Consider the following 6,200-nt stretch of genomic DNA (forward strand, 5'->3'; position numbering starts at 1 on the left):
TGATTTTTGACAAAGGTGCAAAGGCAGTTCAATGGGGAAAGAGTAGTCTTTCCAATAAATAGTACTGAAACAAATGGACATCTCTCTTTACACATAGACACCTCAAGAAGAAAACTAGTATGATATACATTGGTTATGACCTTTTAGGTACAAAAACCAAAAGAATGATCCATGAAAAAGTGGCTAAGTTGGATGTTATTAAAATTAAAAACTTGCTCTGTGAAATACATTGTTAAGAGAATGAAAAGCCACTGACTGCTAGAAAATATTTGCAAATCACATATCTGATAAAGGACTTGTATCCAGAATGTACAAAGGATTCCTAAAACTCAGCAATAAAAAATAAGCCAATTTAAAAAGAGTAAAGTATCAAGCACATCAGCAAAGCGGATATACAAATGGCAAACGAGCATATGGAACGACACTTAACAGCATATGTCATTAGGGAAATGCAAATTCAGACAGCAATGAGATACCACTATCAAAACAAGAATGAGATATCACTATACACCTGTTAGGATAGATGAAATTAAAACCCCAAAACAAAGTCTGACAACTAAATGCTAGTGAGAATGTGGAGCAACAAGAACTCTCATTCATTGGAAACAAGTTGGAAGGTTTCTTTGTTTTGTTTTTTAAACAAAGCATATTTGGATTGTGGTAAAATATACATAACATGAAATTTACCATTTTAACAATTTTAAGTGTATAGTTCAGTGGCATTAATTGAGGATATTCACGTTATTATGCAACCATCACCACCATTCATCTCCAGAACATTTTTCATCTTCCCAAACTGAAACTCTGTATCCATTAAAAGTTTATTCCCTGTTCCTGCCTCCCTCAAACATCATTCTCCAAGAAAAGAAACTAGGGCTTCCAGGAGAAATGACAGCTTTGAAAGCCAAGGCAAGGATATGCAGGATGAGCCTGGAGCATCTTACAGTGTCAGAAAGTAAGGAAAACAAAACAAAACAAAAACCAGTAGGGTATGTCAGAGGGACACAGGAGCCAACTGAAAGAGCTCCCAATGTCCAAAACTGAAACCTTGAGCAATAAAATAAATACCATGTATTAGAATATAACCCAATGTATAAATCTAAACCTAAATATCTGAGTCTATAGTGATGTAATAAATAATTAATTAATAAGAATAGGCAAATCTCCCATACAGAAGAATTCCTGTGGTTACACTCTCATCAAATAGGCGGAGCATAATTCCCCACTCCCTTAATTGTGGGAGGGACTGACTTCCCTCTAAATATAGTACAGAAAAGTGAGGGGGATAACTTTACCGTGGAGAAAGTTGGCAAACACTACCTCAGCCATGTGATCAAGTTTAACATCTTGAGTGATTAATAATATGGGTAAGAATATGCACTTAATATGATGTGAAAAAGCTATCACTTTACAAACCCTGTGGTCTTCCAAGAACCAGCAAGCCCAATGCAATCAAGAGAAGAAAAAAAAACAAAAAAAATCAGACAAACCCAACTTGAGAATCATGCTACTCAATACCAGTATTCCCATAAAGTGTCAAAGTCATCAAAAACAAGAAATATTTGAGAAATTGTCCTACTCTAAAGAGCTCTAAGGAGTCATTAGGACCAAAGGTAATGTTCTATTCTAGATGGAATCCTGGGACAGAAAAGGGACATTAGGTAAACACTAAGTAAATCTGAATAGTTTGGACTTTAGTTAGCAATCATTAGTTAGCAATCATAGCAATCCACATTGGTTAATCAGTTTTGACAAATATACCAAAGTAAGATAGTTCCGCTCTAGAACATGAATGATTAAGGTCTTTAAAACATGATATATTAATACTGTCTTTCCGTATTCAACCCCCAGAAGTTTCATAAGTGCAGTAAACTATCAAAAATAAATGATCTTTCTTTCAGAATCCCATTTCTCATTTCCTCAAGGTCCAGTCCTCACAAGCCAGGACGATTCAAGCACATCCCAAACCCATAGTCATTCGTATTGTGACCCAGTGAAACGGAGCTATTGGTTTCCCTAAAAGTTTTCCTCCTGTAGATCTTTGTGAAAGCTTGAACATCAAGCTTTGTGAAATGACTCTGATTCTTCACCATATCTGTATCTTGTTCAGTGGAGGACATGCAGTCCTGGAGCTGATTCTAGAATCCATTTCAAAAATAAGGGAAGCGAGAGAGAAAGTGACTCCAAGCAAAATGTCCCTGACATTTCTTCATTCCAAGAGGGTGTTTTTACCATAAGAAGGAATCATAGATTACTGGAGTTGGAAAAAAGCCATGGATAAGATCCTTATACTGGATGTAGAGATCAAGCCCCATAGAGATTAAATGACTTGCCCAAGGTCACAGTTTGTTAGTCTCTTAGAAGAAATAATACATTTTTCTCAAATAGGATGCTTCTCACATTTTAGTCTTTTACTCTCCTTAGCAAATTTAACCTTTTCCATGCAGCTGTTGAGATAACCTACATGTATCTCAGAAAATGCCCCCAGACTGCCTCCCTTTTCATTATTGAAAACCACGAGATGAAACTCTTTAATAACCCACTGCACAAGAGGACCATTACTGTCAGCATATACCACTCAGCCATATATTATAGCTTTTTACTTCTCCACACAAAATTGCCTTGAAATTTACATTTGCTATAAAGGATTCAAGTCCATCACAGTTAATTTCCCTCTACAAATTATGTTTAATTATCACCTCTTTCCACCTATAAAGAAGCCCCTCTTGTACTTCTGTCTCCATATAGCTCTCAAGAAGAGTTTCCTCAGCATGACTCTTTGATGGTGATTTTATATCCCTTACATGCCCTTCCTTGTCAAGCTCACACAGCCCACTTAGAGATATGGAAATGAACGGCTTGCCTGGCTCCTCATTTCCTTCATACATATGAAATCTGGTCTCCCTAAGCAGGAGAAAAAGAGGAACATTTTCCAGCTTTCGCCTGTGGACAATTAGGCTAGAAACATCCCATTCTAGGATTCAAAGAAGCTTTGAAAGGCTATCCATGATGGATTGCTTAACAGGTCATATACTACATCTAATCTTTCTGATGCTTCAAGAATCATCTTTATTCTCTCCCTCAGTTGTGGAGCCCTAGAAGAAATCAGTTTAAGGGAAATATCGAGAAATCCAAAAATTATATTTTACTCTTTTTTTTCATTTAATTTCTATGCTTCCTTAGTACCATATAAAGAGCATGGTCTTCAGAGTCAAAAATGTTAGTCAAATCATAACTCTACCAAAAATTTACGTAACTTCAAGCAAATCGCTTATCTCTGAGTCCCTGTTCGCTCAACCTTAAACATAAAGCTATTTTAAGTTTAACTAAGATTAGCATGTATTATGCTTGGCACATTCAAGGAATTCAAATGTTAATTATCCCCTTCCAGATTCAATGAAGCAGTATTTTTGTCTATAATCTACTGTCTGCAGCTGATGGAAACTCAACTCAAACTAGCTGAAGCTAAAATGGAATTCACTGACTCACATAACCAGGAAGTCCTGGCATGTCTCTGGCTCTGGACATAGCTGGATTAAACTTCCCAAACGATGTCGCCATGGCTCTGGACTCTGTTTATCTCTGCTTGGAGTTGCTCTGAACATAAGCACTGACCAAATGACTGGCAAAATAGCTAGTATAAGTTAAAGATCTTCAGCCCCCTCTCTTAGTAGACCCTCAGTGAAGAAAACTGTCTCCTACTATTTACATATCAAGTTCAGGGAAGATTCTAACTGGCCTTGCTTGAATCATGTGCCTGCCTCCCAGTCACTGTGACCATTGGGAAGGCACTACTCAGTTTGGCCACCCTGGCTAAGGACCTAACCATTGTGGTAGAGAACAAAGTGCCATGATTTATAGTCGTAGGGTTAAATGGAGTGACAGATCCTCAAGAAACCAGAAGGACAATTAAAATAATACTGGGAGAAAAAATTTAAATAAATGACAACTGTAGCTTCCAGTGTGCATTTCTGTCAATCAATAAATAAGTTCTTGGTTTCTTTATTCATAACCAGATTTTCTTTTGCACTTCAGATTGTCTTGTATGGGGACCTGTAGTCTGTGTCAGGGATTAGCAAACTACAACCCAGAGACCACATGTGGCCCACTGCTTGTTCTGTAAATAAAGTTTTATTGAAACACAGCCACACTCTTTCTGTATTGTCCATGGTTGTTTTGACACTACATTATCAGGGTGGAGTAGTTGGAACAGAGTTCATAGAGACTGCAAGGCCTGAAATATTTACTATCTCATTCCTTTCAGGAAAAAGTTTGCCAATCTCTGATCTATGTTACAATAACAAGATAATGAGAGAGGCAAAAAAAAGAAAAAGAAAGAAAGAAAGCTTACTTAGAATATTTGTTTGGATTCTGGCGAAGATGGCAGAAGAGTAAGAGGCAGAGATCACCCTCCTCCCCACAGATACGTCAGAAATACATCTACACGTGGAACTGCTCCTATAGAACACCTACTGACTGAACACTGGCAGAAGACCTCAGACCTCCCAAAAGGCAAGAAACTCCCCACGTACCTGGGTAGGGCAAAAGAAAAAAGAAAAAACAGACAAAAGAAGAGGGACGGGACCTGCACCACTGGGAGGGAGCTGTGAAGGAGGAAAGGTTTGCACACATTAGCAGTCCCTTCGCGGACAGAGACTGCGGGAGGTAGAGGGGGGAATAGCTTCGGAGCCACGGAGGAGAGCGCAGCCACTGGGGCGTGGAGGGCAAAGCAGAGAGATTCCCGCACAGAGGATCGGTACCGACCAGCACTCACCAGCCCGACAGGCTTGTCTGCTCACCCGCCAGGGCAGTCGGGGCTGTGAGCTGAGGCTCAGGCTTCTGTTGGCTCGCCCGGAGAGGACTGGCGGGGTGAACACAGCCTGAAGGGGTTAGTGCACCACGGCTAGCCAGGAGGGAGTCCGGGGAAAAGTCTGGACCTGCCGAAGAGACAAGAGACTTCTTCCCTCTTTCTTTCCTGGTGCGTGAGGAGAGGGGATTAAGAGCGCTGCTTAAAGGAGCTCCAGAGATGGGCGTGAGCCGCAGCTAATAGCATGGACCCTAGAGACGGGCATGAGATGCTAAGGCTGCTGCTGCCGCCACCAAGAAGCCTGTGTGAGAGCACAGGTCACTATGCACACTTCCCCTCCTGGGAACTTCTGCAGCCTGCCACTGCCAGGGTCCCATGATCCAGGAACAACTTCCCTGGGAGAACGCACAGCGTGCCTCCAGCTGGTGCAACATCACGCCGGCCTCTGCCGCCGCAGGCTCGCCCCGCATCCATACCCCTCCCTCCCCCCGGCCTGAGTGAGCCAGAGCCCCTGAATCAGCTCCTCCTTTAACCCCGACCTGTCTGAGCGAAGAACAGACGCCCTCAGGCGACCTACACGCAGAGGCGGGGCTAAATCCAAAGCTGAACCCTGGGAGCTGTGCGAACAAAGAAGAGAAAGGGAAATCTCTGCCAGCAGCCTCATGAGCAGTGGATTAAATCTCCACAATCAACCTGATGTACCCTGCATCTGTGGAATACCTGAATACACAACAAATCATCCCAAATTCAGGAGGTGGACGTTGGGAGCAATATATATTATTTTTTCCCCTTCTCCTCTTTTTGTGAGTGTGTATGTGAATGCTTCTATGTGAGATTTTGTCTGTATAGCTTTGTTTTCACCATTTGTCCTAGGGTTCTGAAGGTCCAGTGTTTTATTTTTTTTAATGTTTAAAAATTTTTTTGTTAATAATTATTTTTTATTTTAATAACTTTATTTTATCTTACTTTATTTTATTTTATCCTCTTCCTTCCTTCCTTCCTTCCTTTCTTTCTTTCTTTCTTTCTTACTTTTTCTCCGTTTTATTCTGAGCCATGTGGAGAACAGTCTCTTGGTGCTCCAGCCAGGCGACAGGACTGCCTCTGAGGTGGGAGAGCCAACTGCAGGACACTGGCCCACAAAAGACCGCCCAGCTCCACATAATATCAAATGGCGAAAATCTCTGAGAGATCTCCATCTAAACACCAACACCCAGCTTCACTCAACGACCAGCAAGCTCCTGTGCTGGACACCCTCTGCCAAACAACTAGCAAGACAGGAACACAACCACACCCAGTAGCAGAGAGGCTGTCTAAAATCATAATAAGGCCACAGACACCAAAAAGAACGGCAACTACGAACCTGTAGCCTGCAAAAAGGAGACCCCAAACACAG

This window comes from Phocoena sinus, chromosome 16 (genome assembly GCF_008692025.1).
Source record: "Phocoena sinus isolate mPhoSin1 chromosome 16, mPhoSin1.pri, whole genome shotgun sequence".
NCBI classification, from domain to species: domain Eukaryota; kingdom Metazoa; phylum Chordata; class Mammalia; order Artiodactyla; family Phocoenidae; genus Phocoena; species Phocoena sinus.